A 13,060-nucleotide genomic window follows, 5' to 3' on the forward strand; every position below is an offset into this window, starting at 1 on the left:
TGGGTGGGGAGCCTACTCCATAGTGTTTCCATTTCTCCAGCTTGCTCTGTTTATGTACAAGCAAAGTTTATATCCCAGGATCTAGTGTTTCTAGTGCGTTTATTTTGGGCACGTGCAACAGATCCATCAGGGCTAGGTCTGAGGAAGCCCTGTAAGCCAGGCAAAGATCACTCTCAGCAGCCTGTAGGAGACTGGATACAGAGACAAAGCCTTTAGGCGATCACTGTAGGACAGGGTATTCATGTCCTGAATTCTCCTGGTGAGAAAACTCTACAGGTATTCCAACCATAACATTACATCTGTGTTGTCCATTTTCACTCTTCCTCAACTACCCCCCCTTCCCTCCTCCATGACTTTGGGAGGGACCTAACAGAATTGTTGTCAGGAACCATAGTTCCCGTTTGACCTCCTGATCTTTCAGCTATCACTTTCCTGTCATAGCACTGTTATTATAAATATATCAGAATTGTAATGTACACTATAGCAGCAAACTTGATCTGAGGGATTGTAGTGGTCAAGGGCATTATGGGTACAGGATGAGCTTGAGATTTGGATCCTAGAATCTTTAGAAAGTGGCCAAGTTGGATCCAAACATTGAATCAGAGCCCAATCATTGAGGAATGAATGAAAATGACATCAGATCGGATGTTAGCATCTATTTTCAAGTTTTTTGTTGTGGTGATCCCTATACAGTATAAATGAAATAATGTGCACTTTAATAAGACAGAATATGAAATAGTACACAATGAATGCACTGATAAATAAAATTTATGTACTTATCAAATTTTTGATCCTTTTCATCCTCATCTGTCTGATACAATGGATGGGACTGCAGCCACTACTGAAATCCAATCTGGCCATTTGCCAGTGTGCTCGATTTCAAGCTCTTACCTTTTCCTCTCTCGTAATGCACTGCATGCTACCCTGTGCTCAGAATGAGTTTACTCACAGAACACTGGAACCCACCTGAATGCAGGATCTGGATGATGGACGGAGGGAGGAATGTCAATGGATGGATGAGGATGAAAAGGAGCGACTGTTAAGTACATTCAAATCAATTCCATCTGTCCATCCAGTCAGGCTGATAGAAAAGAATCCAAAGCCTCCTTCTTCGGGTGGCATCATGAAAGGATATCCTTCAGGGCAGAAGCTTCAAAACTAAACTTTAGATCAAAAAATTATATCTCGTTGGTAATGATTAGCAAACATGTGCAAGGTAGACCACGTAGCTTCTGCATAAATTTCCTCTAATGCATAATTTTTGAAAAAGGCAACAGAAGCAGCTACTGACCTAGTAGAATGAGCTTTTGGTTTAGCTGGAAACCTTCGTTTCATCATATAAAAAGATACACAGTACGATAACCATTTGGATAAGATTTGGAAACTTTGTTCCAATTTGTTGGGGGTGAACAAAATGAACAGTTGTAAATCCTTCTGAAAGGCTTTCATTCTGTGCAAACAGAAGAAGAGTTGACGGCAGACATCCAAGGTGACAATTAAATACTCTCTCTGGTTGAAGTGATTCAAAAAGAATACTGGTATGTGAATGGTTTGATTCAGATTAGTGTCACAGGCCATGGAAAAAAGAAAGAATGGATTCTTAAGAACATTTTGTCTTTATGAAATATCAAGTATGGAATCCATGAGGACAGAGGTTATAGCTCTAAAATTCCTTTGGCTGAGGTCACAGCTACCAAGAAAGAGTTTTCCCAAGACAAAAACATAAGCTTATTGGTATAGGCCAACTCAAAGGGAGGGCTTTGTTAAGGCATCTAAAAACCAAGTTCAGATCCTATGGAGAGGTAGGTTCTTTTATTGGAGAACACAAAATAAAAGTCTCTTTGCGGATCATCTTACAGAGCTTATGACAGACCAGGGGCATATACTGAAAGCCTAGAAAAACATTACACTGAGACGCTAGCTGGACTTTGACAGTTAAGAAACTAAACCCTTGTTCATACAGGATAAATAAAGTGCAAAACCTGAAAGAGACAGGGTCTAGGTTATGTGAAGACGCCCAAATTGAAAATCTATTCACTTGCATCTGTGTTTTTTGCGTAGACAGTTTCTAGGAAGTTGACAAAATCTAGACCATTGATCGATATAAAGAAGCATCTGTGGCCATCACAGGAATTGCAGATACCATGCAGATTCTGAGATTCAGTATACCCAGACGAGGCTGGCTGGAAGGATGGATGAGAGAATAGGTCCAGTTTGGCTACAGGAGCCAGGAAGGCTCATTTAAAAGACGTATCAGATAAAGCCATACATGCCTGGGCCACGAGCGGGGGGGGGGGTTCAATGAGAATTGCTGTACACCTACATCACACTGCTTTCTGAACAAACTTGGGGAATAAGAGGAATAGGTAAGAAGGTATATAGAAAGCTGGAGGGGGCACTGAGACTACAGCATCTTGTACAGTGGAGGTAGAGGGGCAAAATAACAGATGCATTTCACGTTGCCCAGGGTGGCAAAGAAATCACAGCAAATCATGCCCCAGCAGCTGAATATCAGTTGAGCCACAAATGGCCTGACAGACCACATGTGAGGCATTAAGATGGATCTGCTGACCTTGTCCACTAAATAGTTAGCTTTCCCCAGAATATGCATTATTTCCAGAAAGGGATGAGAACCTAAAGCTTATTGCCAAACACTCCTTGTCTTTCTGCAAAGTGGATAAGATTTGCCCCCCCCCCCCTTAAAGATATACTAGGATAGATCAACCACCAAGGAAAGAGGCCCAGAAATCCCTGCAACACTAGGAAGATACCTCTCATCTCAAGGATACGGATGTGAAGATTGATCTCTTTGTGAATCCATATGCCTTGACCATCCTCCCCTTGAAAGGCCCCCACCACCATGAAGAGGCAGCATCTATGGTGACTACTGCAGCTGGGGGAGGCAAGAAAAATGGATGACCCAAGAGAAGATTTGGGGAGGTCAGCCACCAGAACAGATTCATTTTGCATACTGTGTCATACGAATCAGGAAAGCTGTGACTACTGGGCGTAAAAAAAAACACTGAAGGATCCTCATATGTTGGAGGGTGTGATAAAATGCTGTTAGAGAAAAACTGCCATAAGACCCAGCACTTGAACTAGTATGACTGGGGGAGTGGACTTCTACTGTAACGGTTGAAGCACTGGCACAAACTCTCTCCAGAGAAAGACTGATGACACAAGCTGTTGTACTTAACCTGTTATCAATGAATTTTATGGCTTCTTCCTTTTTTAATTTCTCAAAGTCTTTTGGGGTTTTAATACCATGACGGGAATGGACCCCATTCCTAAGTCAAAGTACAATTAAAGTTCATTAAATTAGTATTGTTTCAATCTTTGATGTCAACCAGATATGCTCTTTGCAGCACCCTCAATGTGCCCAGTAATGCCTTTCTGCAATTCATACGGGGTTACATGCATTGGTAACATATCTAAATACAATTGCAGATTTTTTTTTTTATTTATAAGACCTGTTGCGCCTATTACTGTTGGAACTGTCTGGGTATCTTTCTTCCACACTGCTCTTGTTTCTGCCTGCAAATCCTGATATTTTATGACCGTCTTTCTCTGTAGGCAAAACGCTGTAGTTACTGGGTGTGGCAATTTCAATGATCAATGCTACTTTTGTCTTCTTTTCATGGACCACTATATGCAGTTTTCTAGCATCTGTCTTTTGAACTGTTGGTAATGGGTGATCCCATGTGATGTAAACTTCATCATTTTCTATGATGCTTTGTGGCTCATGCTTCCAGTGTTTTTCAGCCACTTCAGTACCATAATTTTTGCACAATCACCAGTACAAAAGTCTTGCCACATTATTATGCCTTTCACTATATAGTCCCTTCTGACACTAGTATGTCACAACCAGCAACGGTTTCCAATTCTGTTTTACAAAAACAGCTGTCTGTTTTTCACACATGTTCAATAGACTTTTTAAACCAACTTGTGTGGAAGCTCACTATCTTGGGCCGCCAATAATAACCTTTCATTTTTTGGTTTGAATTTGCCTCTCCTTAACCATTTCTGCATTCAATCCTGATCAACATGAGGTTCTTCCAGAAGTTTTCTATACTTGCAACTATATGTATGCATTTCCACATTTCTTGCCTTCTCATCTGGTCCTTCACCTTATATTCTTTCTTTAGTTTTTGGGCATATTCAGTTGCTGACTGATTTTTATCTATTTCTGGTTTGATTTTCATTCCTGCTTGATGTCGATATATTTATTCTCCTCATGTTTCAAAGCTTTCACTATATGTGGGTCTTGTGATGTCAGCAGATATGTGTGGAGTCCCACAACTGCAGATCTATACATGTAATCAATTTCATGGAGGCCCATCCCTCTTTCAGAATGGGGAACACATTATCTTGGTGAACATGAAGCATCCATCTTGTTTTCCTGTCTAATCTATCCAACACATTTTGTGGTCGGTCAATCACTCTAAAACTAAGTTAGGACAGGAAGAGCCAATTGGTTTACGGCTTGAATTTTGTTCCTAGATGTCAACGCTGTTTTCAGGATTCATTTAAGTCTTCTAAAGTATTTCTTACTAAGTTTTATTTGCATTTGTTCATGTTTTACCATTGATCCTTCATTAATACCCAACTATTTACATACTCCCTCTTGCTCAAGTTGTTTTACATCACATTCTTGTCCCAAACTGATGTTTTCCTGCTTTAAAGGTTGTTTTTGCACATTTATCAAGACCAATTGACATTCTTATATCATCTGAAAACATTTTGAAAACTTGCAGTTGTGCTTTCAGTTCATCTGATAAGCTATACAGTTTTAAATCATTGACAAAGAGAAGATGAGAAGTCTTTACACTTTGTTGTTTTCTAGGAGCCAAATTAAAGTCATGGCCTAAGCCGTTAGATAGACAGCTTAATGGGTTTAGGGCAAGGCAGAATAGCAGGGGTGGCAAAGAATTTCTCTGGAACATCCCCCTTTGAATTTTTATCTCTGGGATAATAATTTGTTCTTTATCATGGCTTAATTGCAATGTCGTCTGCCACTTTTTCGTGGTCACTGTAATGCACTGTAGTGTGTATCTTACACATTTTTAACCACTCTTTTATCCATGAATGTGGGACACTATCAAATGCTTTTTTGTAGTCAATCCATGCCATATTTAGATTCTTCCCCTTTTTACAGTTCTCCACTATGACTTTAACAACAAATGATCCTTTGTTCCATATAACTTTCTTTTATTGCCCTTTTGTTCTATTGCCATAATTGAGTTTTCTTCTAAATGACTATAACTTCTGTCGACATCAATTCCAGTGTATATTTTATAGATCGTTGGAAGGCAAGTTATTGGTCTACAATTTTTAGGGTAGCTTGCAGGTTCACTCTTCAGTAGGAGCATTGTTTTTCCTGTTGTTAACCAGGTTGGTGTCTGTTCAGGGTGTGCATATAAATAGTAAATATTTATGGCTAAATCTGCGTGCAAAGGTGTTAATACGCTTAACCAGAAATTAGGTAATGCATCTGGGCCTGGGGTTTTCCAATTAGAGGTTTTTCTTAACTTTGTTTCAATCTCTCCAGCTGTTACATCATCCCATTTCATATCATGTACCTTTAAAAATCTTATTATTTCTTTTATTTCTTCTATCCATTTAGCATCTTTGTTATGTTCCACAGGATCTTCATAAATAGTTCTTTGAAATATACCTATTTCTTCTTTTTTTGGTATTCTTTCAATTCCTTTTACCTTGTTTCCCAATTCTCTATAAAACTTTTTTGACCTGTATAGGGTGGAGACATGACTTTGAGACTGACAGACATATGTAAAGATGGGCAGAGCTGTAAAAAGCAGTCTCTGGCTTCAAGTATGGAGCAGTATTCTACTTTCTCCGGGGATGCTGCCACAATATGAACAGAAAGTTGACTTTAACAATTGTCTTAGTTTTTGGTGTCATTTAAAGGGATACAAAATGTGTTAGCCTAGGAGGATACAGGTGGCAGATCATGCTGCTTTATCACAGATAGTCTGTACCTGCCCACTTCTAGGCTTTCAAATGTTGGATAAAGCCTTATCCACCTCAACAGAATTTTAAAGGCATTACCGACCTTATATATCTTCCTGCATAACAAAACCAACCCACAAAAGTCTAAAGGTGTTACTGCTCAATGCCAGGAGTCTAAACAAGACTCTCTCCTTATTCTGGAGAATGTAGTTGTCTGTGCATTTAATAAGACATGGTCTAAAGCAGCAGAGGGCATCCCATCAGTAAGGGCCTATAATGCCTTCCACACATTTAGACCAGTTACTGCACAGCAAGAGACAAAACGTGGAGGCGTTTCAATTTATATCAAAAACAAACATACCTCAAAGCTGGTCAAACAGTATAATATGTTTGAGTTTCTCCACATCCAAGTTACTGCAGGCAAAGTTTCATACCATATCCTTTCAGACTATATGTCCCACTCTATGATCCAGGAAAACTGTAACACATACTAATACGTATTAAAGGCACTCCCCATTCAAACTACCACCATATTCAAGGGTGGCTTTAACTACCCCCACTATAAAACGGGAATACTACATGACCCCTGGCATGCAGGCTCAGAGACTCCTGGACTTTGTAAACACAAATACCCTCGAATTAAAATAGTCTGCACACCCACTAGGGTGATGTTAAAATCCTACACCTAGTCCTCATCAAAACACCACCCTCCGTGCATTGTCATCACAAACAGGTCAGACTACAAAGCCATCTCCTTGGAAATAAAAATAAAACCTGTGACATCAGGTAACCCTGGCACTTTTAGAAACTATTCCAAAACAAGCTTACTAATTCTTCATGACACCTTGGCAAAATTTCAAGCCCCCTCAAACCCAGGAAGCACTGCTGCCAAGACCAAGTAATTCACAAGGACACTACAAACATGCACACAACCGTATAGAGGCTGCAGTACCTACCTGAAATAAGTCTGCAACCAACTCAAAAACAAGCAACCATGGTGGAATCACAACTTCAATAGACTACATAACAAAAAAAAAATCCTAGCCAAAAAACGAAGTGCAATGCCAAGGGAGGCAAGAAATCCATCATCAAACTAAATAAACTATTCAGTGGACTAATTAAGTCAACCAAAGTCCAATTTTGAGATAGGAGTAGCTTCCCAGGCTAAGGACAACCACAATGCATTCTTAGTTATGTCTGAAACCTCAAAGGCAATGTACAACAATGTGCAGAACTAACTGTAAATGGAGCCACTTGTACTGAACCTGAGGCCATAGCAAACCTACTGGGTGATAAATTAAGATTCAGTTTATCCCCACTTTCTTCCCCAAATGCCATTCTAAAAATATCACAACCACAACTCTCCAAACTACCAGGGAACAGGTCCTGAATGCACTCGCCACAGCAAAAAACACATCATCAATGGGACCTGACAATAATCCAGGATGCCTTCTTAATAGCATGAAACATGACCTCATAGGTGTTTACTAGGCTAACAACCACAATCGCCTTTTTAAGCCTAGCCGTGCATCCCAAGTCTCTGACAAGTTCTGGTACCCTTGTTAAGGGTAAGCAGGGGCCTGGGAGATGAAATATTTACAAGCAGGGGCCTGCGAGATGAACCAGTTACAGGTTGCATATGTCCATTAGAGACACAGGTGTCAAGCCAGGGATGAAGTTCCTGTTCCCCATCCAAATGTCCACATTGCACTTGAATTGGGATAGGGAAGAATTCTGCTTCACATGGAAGGGGAGTGTGTACCAAAGACAGGGTAGTCTCTGGGTCTGAGATACATACCTGTCTCTCCAGCAAGTCCTATTTATATCACAGGCAAGGTTTAAGTCTTTAGAATGGGTAATTCTGGTGCTGTTTGTTTTGTGAATATGAAGGAAGTCCAACAGAGTGGGTTCTGACAATGCCCTGTATGCCAGGCATAGATCTCCCCTCAACAGCCTGTAGGAAACAGAACACAGGGATAGGGCCTTGAGACTGTCTACATAGGACATTTTACTTATGCCCTGTACTCACGTGAGGAACCTCTGTGGACATTCCATTTGTTGGATATGCCTGGTTAGGTACATACCAAAGTGAGCAATGTACACAATGACAGGTCTGATGAATGCCAAATACAGTGGAACAATAGCTTCCTTGGACCTAGATGCCATATCATTGTTTATAAGTTGTGCAACATTGAATGATTTCTTCACTATTGCACACATGTGATGGCCAAAGGCTAGACTGCTGTCTGTGTGTGCCCCCAAGTCTTTGACTACTGGGTCAAGTCTAAGGGGTGTTTTGTCAATATGCCAGTTACCAGGGGTGGATACTATTATGCATTTCTTGGCATTTAGTTTTAGTCCATGGCTCTGACACCCATTGTTTGTCTGTGTCTGCCCTTCCTGGAGAACATCTGTGTCAGTGTGGGATTCAATGATAGCTCCTAATTTGCAATAATCTGCAAATGTAGTCAGAGAACAGTGATACTGGCCTTGACTTCAAAATGATGGGCCTCCTACCAAAAAGAAGAGCTCCAAGGACCGATCTCTGAGGGACTCCACTTGTGACTGGCCTCTATGTAGAGGTGGACTCCCCAATTTTACTTTCCTGGGTCTTGTCTGTAAACCAGCTGGCTATCCACCGGGTAACATACGGGTGTGTGCCTAACTTCTTGCGTTTGTCAACAATGCTTGAGTGGGGTAGTGTGTCAAATGCCTTGGCCAGTTCAAGGTAGGCAGTTTGATCAATTTTGCCCTTATCCATTACTTTGGTGACATTCTCAAAGAAGCCCACCAGGTTGAGTAGGCATGACCTGCCCCTCATGAAGCCAAACTGGGGTGGGTTCAGTGTCTGAAGGTTTACTATATCGTTATTGATCATTTTCATAATAATTCTTTGCATGGCTTTGCATATAAGACTAGCAAGACTTATGGGCTTGTAGTTCCACGGGTCTGTAGGTGGTCCACCTCTGTGCAGAGGGATGACTGTTGCTGTTCTCTATTCATGAGACAAGAAGAATGTTTGGAGGCTACAGTTAAACAGAAATTCCAGACGGTCTGACAAGTCATGTTTCATGCTATTTAGAAGACATCTAACATATTGTCTGGGCCCACTGATGCAGTGTTCTTGGCATTAGAGAGCATTAAGGACTTGTTCCATAGTGATAGCAGGGGGAGTTACATTTGATGGTATTTCCTGAGGGCAGGTTGAGAGGGAGAGAAGGGTAACACTGGAGCTGATTTTGTCACCTAGTAGGTTTTCTATATCTTCTGGCTCAGAACAGGTGGCTCCATTTACAATGGGCTCTGCACAAAAAGTACAGTTTTGTACCTACCATAAATGTAGATGTTCGAGGATCCACATTGCTGCAGTCCTTACTATTGGGTAGTCCGCTGTCCAGTCGGCCCGAATACCAGAGTATATGGCTGACGTCGGTCAGGGCGCATTAGACTGACGTCAGTACGTCAGGGTACTAATGCGCATGACCGACGTCACATCCTCAGTCTTTTCTTGCCCCAGATGTCAGAAGACCCTAAAAAGACAAGGCCCAAAATACCTGCACCCAAAATATGTACAATATATACAAAAATATATACAAAATATCAACATATAACCTCACCTACACAACCACCCCTAAACACAGAGGGGAAGGAGGGAGGGTAAATTGGACTGCAGCAATGTGGATCCTCGAACATCTACATTTATGGTAGGTACAAAACTGTACTATGTTCTTCGTTCCACATTGCTGCAGTCCTTACTATTGGGTAGAATCCCAAAGCAGAGGAAAGGGAGGCTGGCAAATCATAAAGAAGTAGGAGCTGACAACATGCCTTGCAAAACAGCTGTGGCAAAACCAGCCCTAGACTTAGAGTAGATAGGAAGGTGATAATGCTTAGAGAAAGTATGCACTGAACTCCAAGTAGCTGCCTCCAAAATATCCTTAGTTGCCACCCCCCTTAGAAAAGCTGTAGAAGTGGCAGTAGCCCTAGTGGAATGAGGCCTAATCCCAGCTGGAATCACCTTGCCATGATGGGAATAACAAAATGCAATGCAAAACCCAATCCACCTAGAAATAGTTTGTTTTGACACAGGCTTGCCCTGCGAACTCAAAGCAAAAGAAACAAACAACTGCTGAGACTGCCTAAAATCCTTAGTCCTGCTTAAATAATAACGCAATTGCCTGTGTACATCTAAAGTGTGCAAAATCTTTTCCCCTTTATTTTGGGGGTCTGCATAAAAAGTAGGCAAATGAATAGTTTGGTTTAAAGCCACACTAGAAACCACCTTAGGCATAAAGGAAGGATTAGTACGTAATGATACCCTATCCTTATGGAAAATCAAAAGGGCTCTACTGCCATAAGGGCCTGCAACTCAGACACCCTTCTTGCAGAAGTAATAGCCAACAGAAAAGCAGTCTTCCATGACAAGTATTTCAATTCAGCAGTAGCCGCAGGCTCAAAAGGTTGTAGAGTAAGTTTTTCCAACACAAAATTGAGATCCCAAGCAGGAGTAGGAGCTCTACGTGGGGTCTTATATTCTTTGCCCCTCTAAGAAACTGCTTGAACAAAGGATGCGAAAACAATGGTGGGTCACAATCATAGTGAGCTGAAATTGCTGCAGCATGAATCTTAATGGAAGAGAAGGACAAACCTTTGTCCAATAACTCAGTAAGATATTGAAGAGCCACACTCAAATTAGGCTCAGAAATCTCCAAATTCTTTGCTGTACTCCAAAATAAAAATCTCTTCCATTTTTCTGTACACTTTCCTTGTACTAGGTCTTCTAGCTTCCATAATCACATTTAAAACTTGTTGAGGAAGTTGAGACCTGCTGTGTTTCAACACAGAATATGCCAGGCTGTTAGATGAAGAGAGTGAAGCTTGACATTGAGCAGATGACCGTCCTTCTGAGATAACAGATGAGGAATCAAAGGTAAAGGCCATGGAGGCTTCCTTACCAGACTCCTTAGTAGTGGGTACCAGTGTTGCCGAGGCCAGTCTGGAGCTATCAAAATCATCCTTGGATTGTCTTGTCTGACTTTTAATAGCACCTTTGGAAGAAGAGGCAGAGGTGGAAAGGCATACACATGAAGGTTTTTCCAACTGAAAGACAGAGCATCCACTTTCCAAGCTGTGTGATGAAACCCCTTTGTGCAAAACTTTGGCAGCTGGTGGTTTAGTGGAGAAGCGAACAGATCTAGGTCTGGAGTTCCCCATGACACTGTCAATTTCTGAAATACATGAAGATCCAGTTTCCACTCGTGGGGATCCATGATTTGTCTGCTTAACACATCTGCTAAGGAGTTCTGTGCTCCTGGCAGAAACCTTGCCTGAAGAGTTAGTTGCAAGCTTAGCGCAGTCTCCCATAAAATCATTGCTTGCCTGCATAGAGGATAAGAATGTGTTCCCCTTGTTTGTTGATGTACCACATGACAGTTGTGTTGTCTGTTAGAATCAACACCTGCCCTGGAAGAAGTAACTCCTTGAAAGCCATTAATGCAAACTGGACTGCTAACATCTCCTTCATGTTGATATGTAGATGCTGTAGTCTGGCAGGCCACTTGTCTTGTATCCACTTTCCATTTAGATGAGCTCCCAAGCAATGTCCGAGGCATCTGTCGTTAAAATCTGACTCGCCTCTGGCCGGGTCACAGAGAGTCCCTTGTTTAGGTGACATTCCTGAGCCCACCACAAAAATTCTTTTTGAAGGCAAGGTATTATTTGAATGACCGTGTCCAAATCCTGGCAGTGCTGTGTCCATACATTTTGAGATACCATTGCAGCTTCCTCATATGCAGTTTGGCATTGGGAAGCACCAGAATACAAGATGCCATGAACCCTAATGCTTGAAGGACTGTCCTTGCAGTCAGCACGGACTGATGAGATAGTTGATGGAAGTAAAGTGATAGACTCTTTTGTTTGTCCGGGGTTAAAAGGCCATCTGGGCTGCTGTATTCAGTCTCACACCCAGAAAGCACATGTCTTGAGAGGGTACTAGACTGGACTTTATTTCGTTCACAGAATACCCTAGGCATCTTAGCACTGCTATAACATATTCCAGATGTTGTAGAAGGTCTTCCTTTTCTTGAGCCAGAATCAGGCAGTCGTCCAAGTAAGGATAGATTTGAATTCCTTGTAGCCTGAAGTAAGCTATCACTGGAGCCAGAACCTTTGTGAATACTCTGGGCAGTAGATAAGCCAAAGGGCAATGCAGAGAACTGATAATGAGAATCTCCAGCTCGAAACCGCAGATACTTCCTGCAACTTAGCCTTATAGGCACATGAAGGTAAGCTTCCTTGAGATCTAAAGTTACCATCCAGTGATCTTTGCCCAGCAGAGGTAAAAGCTGTTGTAACGTCAACATCTTGAACTTGGGAATGTCCAGATAAGTGTTGAGGAGAGATAAATCCAAAATTGGTCTCCACGTGTTCCCCTTCTTTGGTACTAGGAACAAGCGAGAATAAAATCCTAGGCCCCTTTCTGATACAGGGACTGGCTGAATGGCCCCATCTGGAGTAACTGAGAAATTTGCTTGTGAGCCTCTTTTCTTTGTGGAGGAGGAACGTCTGGCATGCCTTTGAAAGGGGCAATGTATGGAAATAAAACCTGTAACCGTGGTGAATGATATCCAACACCCATCTGTCTTGAGTAATTAAATCCCAATTTTCTTTGAAAAGAGACAGTCTTCCTCCCAAAGGAGCTGCCAGACGAGAATCTACTGGCAGCTGAAAATGCAGGTCATTGGGTCTGTTTACGAAAGGACTGACCCCTGCCCTCACCAGAAGTCTGAGCAGGTGAACTCCTGTTCTAGGCCTAAAAGAACCTTGAGCTCTGCCCCTACCACGTCTAGACCTACCCCTAGACTGGGAATCATAAGCAGGATATGTCCACCCCTTAGCAGGCCAATTTCTACTAAACTTCGGTGGCTGCACCTGCATAAAATCTTTAACAGTTTGCATAGACTTAGCTTTGTCCTCCATTTTCTTTAAAACTGCTTCCACAGGCGAACCAAACAACACATCAGACTGTAAAGGAGCATCCAAAATCCTAGTCTTAACATGCTCAGCTAAATTCTGATCCCTCAACCAGGCA

General features: G+C 41.7%; 1 protein-coding gene across 1 annotated transcript in view; it reads right to left on the bottom strand.

The window, feature by feature from the left end:
• Window positions 1–13,060, bottom strand: part of CIAO2B (cytosolic iron-sulfur assembly component 2B) — a 241,424-nt gene that overhangs the window by 118,368 nt on the left and 109,996 nt on the right. The gene's annotated exons all lie outside the window — the stretch shown is intronic.

Source organism: Protopterus annectens, chromosome 8.part1 (genome assembly GCF_019279795.1).
Source record: "Protopterus annectens isolate FY-2018-M chromosome 8.part1, PAN1.0, whole genome shotgun sequence".
Taxonomy (NCBI): domain Eukaryota; kingdom Metazoa; phylum Chordata; order Ceratodontiformes; family Protopteridae; genus Protopterus; species Protopterus annectens.